This window comes from Nicotiana tabacum, chromosome 4 (genome assembly GCF_000715075.1).
Source record: "Nicotiana tabacum cultivar K326 chromosome 4, ASM71507v2, whole genome shotgun sequence".
Taxonomy (NCBI): domain Eukaryota; kingdom Viridiplantae; phylum Streptophyta; class Magnoliopsida; order Solanales; family Solanaceae; genus Nicotiana; species Nicotiana tabacum.
This window is the reverse complement of record NC_134083.1, coordinates 68,711,706-68,715,573: the sequence shown is the minus strand read 5'-3', so window position 1 is coordinate 68,715,573 and position 3,868 is coordinate 68,711,706.

Below are 3,868 nucleotides of genomic sequence, written 5' to 3'. Positions count from 1 at the left end.
GCCATCTCAACAGATCTGAAATATCAAGTGCAATCTCAAACAGATTAGGAATACTATATAAAATGCCAGGCCTCAATAGAAGGGGAATCTCGTGAATATCTGGACTGCTAACGGTATAACGCACGATTATGCTGGGGTCGTATGACCCGATCTAGAGTATTGTGTACACTGCCGAAGGCCGACCAGTGCAAACCAGATATGCATCTCAATATACTACCGAGGTGTTCGACCCGATCCACGGGAAAGGAAGAACTTATCGAATTGTGAGTCACGTGCTTACAACACAAGTGCTGGAACATAAAGTAAACATGACTTTTACCGTTTATCAAATATCTCGTCAAACAACTCAAGGTGATAAAGCTCGGCCTAATATATTCGCAAATCAATTTCAATTATAAATTCACTTAATTAAACTAGCAAAATGAGTTCAAATAATTCAAATATTACATGACAAAGTCTTAAGTCTACTCTAACATAAACATGTTTTTAGCTTGTACGGACTCTCGCAAACTTATGCGTACGTAGTATCCACAACTAGTAGCACACAACAATTTTAATACCTATGGGGCAGATTTCCCCTCACAAAGTTAGACAGGAGACTTACCTCGCAACGAAGTTCTATAACCGACTCCAACGCTTCTCTAACACCTGACACCAATGCATATCGACCCGAAACTAGTCAAACAACGTGCAAACAAATAGAAATATACTCCCATACTCATAATTAATCAATTTATAATAATTTTCAACTTCGCTCAAAAAGTCAACAAAGTCAACCCTCGGGCCCATATGACCGGATTCTGAAAATTTTTGAATATAAACATTAACCATAATACCACAAACTCAAATATATAATTTATTCCTAATTCTATATCCAATTTCATGGTCAAAATCTAAAAATATCATTCATAGGTTTTCTTCCAAAAATTCCATAATTTCTATCAAATATCCATGTTAAATTCTATATATAACCCATGTATTTAACTCAAAACAAGTAGGAATAACTTATCGTATGATATATGGCAAAAACGATCTTCAAGAATCACCCCAAATTGCCCCACATGAGCTACAAGAACTTAAAAGTGATGAAATGAGCTCAAAATACAGAAATTAGATGTTTAATACACCTGCCAGGCCTCCTTCTTCGCGATCGCAGTCATTATCCATGCGATCGTGCTTAAAAAAAGTTCCAGCATCATTTACTTCTTTGCGATTGCGGCCAAAACCTCACAATCGTGATGTACAAATTTTGTTTCCTCTTCACAGATACCCTTCGGATTAATGGCCAAAACGTTCCGTACAAAATTCCAGATGAAAATTGGTTTGATTTTTTGAAAACTAGATTCAAAAGGCTACAATTTTCATATTTGGATCATCCCTAAATTCATTATATATTGCAAGATATAAGCTCCCGAAATCAGACCACTAACATCAGAAACTCCTTCTACGCGATCACGACCTTCCTTCCGCGATCGCGATTTACAAGGCTTGGAACATCACTTTGCTCTTCGTGATCGCGGCCCATTCTTGTTGATCGCGAAGAAGGATGCACCAGATCTCAGAAACAACAACTCAAACATGGCGAAATGACCTGTAGCCCATCCAAAACACACTCGAGTCCCCCGGGACCCTGTTCAATCATACCAACCATTCCCAAAACATGATGCAAACTTTCTCGAGGCCTCAAATCATACCAAACAACATCCAAAATTTGAATCGACGATCAAACCGAATTATGCGAAAGTCACAAATCACAATATGAACCTATTCCAAGGCTCAGAATCCTAAACGTACATCAATAACATCAAAGTTCAATTCAAATCAATCTTAGGAAATTCTCAAACCTTCAAAATGTCAATTTCCCACAATAAGTGTCGAAATTCTTCCGGACCACCCGATACTCATCCCGAACATACGCCAAGTCCGAAATCATCAAACAAACCTATTGAAAGCTTCCGAATTAATAATTTCGAGGTCGATTGCTCAAAAGTCAAACCTTGGTCAACTCTTTTAACTTAAAGCTTCCGAATTGAGAATTTTCCATGTGAATCAACTCCAAACTTCTCGAAATTCGATTCCGACTACGTGTAACATGAAGTGAAGCTACTCAAGGCCTCAAACTGTCGAACGACGCGCTAGAGCTCAAAACAGTTGATCGAGTCATTATATGATATTTGATATTGATTAATGATACTATGGTAGAATAAGGGAGGATTATGATATTGATGTATGATGATACGATGGGATCGGGTTGCGCGCCACAACTGTTATCACCCAGAATCCATTATAGGTCATGATGGCACCCTACGTCGTCGTTAGGCAAGCCGACACTTAATTATTCATTTTATTATTTTTAAAATCATGAATCTTACTTAGATAGAGAGATCAATGCATTAAAATAAATCGTGGTTACGTACCATTTCGTTAAAAAAACAAATGAAAGTGTATCAATGTAAAACAATTCATAACAAAGTCTAGAACACCCCCAAAACCCGATATCACAAGTGCATGAGTATCTACTAGAAGGTACAATAAAAATACAATATTTGTCTGGAATACAAGTTAGATAGGAAAAAAATGTAAATAACTCTAATGGAGACTCTGTATGCTGCGGATCGTAACATGGGATGCAGCTCACCGTAAAGTCCCCGCAATAGCTTTGCCTTTCCGCCCAAAAGACCACTAGAAATATATATACCTGCACAATGTGCAAAAGTGTAGCATGAGTATGTAAATCAACGCGTACCTAGTAAGTATCTAGCCTAACCCCGGAGAAGTAGTGATGAGGGGTCGACATTGACACTTAGTAGAGGTCCAATAAATCAAGTACAGTAGAAAGTAAACAAGTATGAGGCATGGTAAATAAACAGTGTAAACAAATATAGGTACGTGGTACGATCCTCCTCTGAACAATAAACACAAGCTCTCAATTATCGGTTACCTCCTCAACCAGAGTATATATATAAAATAGTTCCCACCAGATAGGTCGTCATAATTTAAATAAAATAAACTCACGGATACACTGGTTTCTTGTCAAATATTACGCACGATTCTGCCGAGGCGAACAACCCAATCCCATAAGAGTGTTTTATGAAGTTGCCGAGGCAAACGACCCGATCGCATAAGAGTATTTTATAGAAATGCTGAGGCAAGCGACCCGATCCCATAAGAATATGATACTTGATACTACCAAGGCGAACGACCCAATCCCATAAGAATATGATACCACTGAGGCGAACGACCCGATCCCATAAGAATATGATACTACCAAGGTGAACGACTCGATCCCATAAGAATATGATACTGCCGAGGCGAACGGCCCGATTCCATAAGAATATGATACTGCCGAGACGAATGGCTCGATCCCATAAGAATATGATACTGCCGAGGTGAATGGACCGATCCCATTAGAATAAGAAGCTTTAACAGGTACTTGACCACATTCACAAATATACGTGTGAGTTATGAAATTTAAGGAAGCGTTTCGATAAAAACATACAACGCAGGAGAAATTCGTAAGGGAAGCACAATTATTCCGTAGCTAATCAATTAGCTCGTCAAATATCTACAATAGCGAGTCTATCACCCCACGCAAGCCTAGTCTCAGGGCGTAACGCGAAATAAGGGAATTAATCAGGCAAGGATAACTCATATAGTACAATTAAAACATGGCGTGAACCTAAGTCTACCCGGACATAATCAGGAATCCTAGCATACGCACGGACACTCATCACCTCATACGTACACAACTCCCACAACATGTAGCACATAATAGATATAATACCTATGGGGTAAATTCCTCCTCACAAGGTTAGACAAGAGATTTACCTCGCTCCGAAGTTCCATAACCGGCTACTACGCCTCTCTA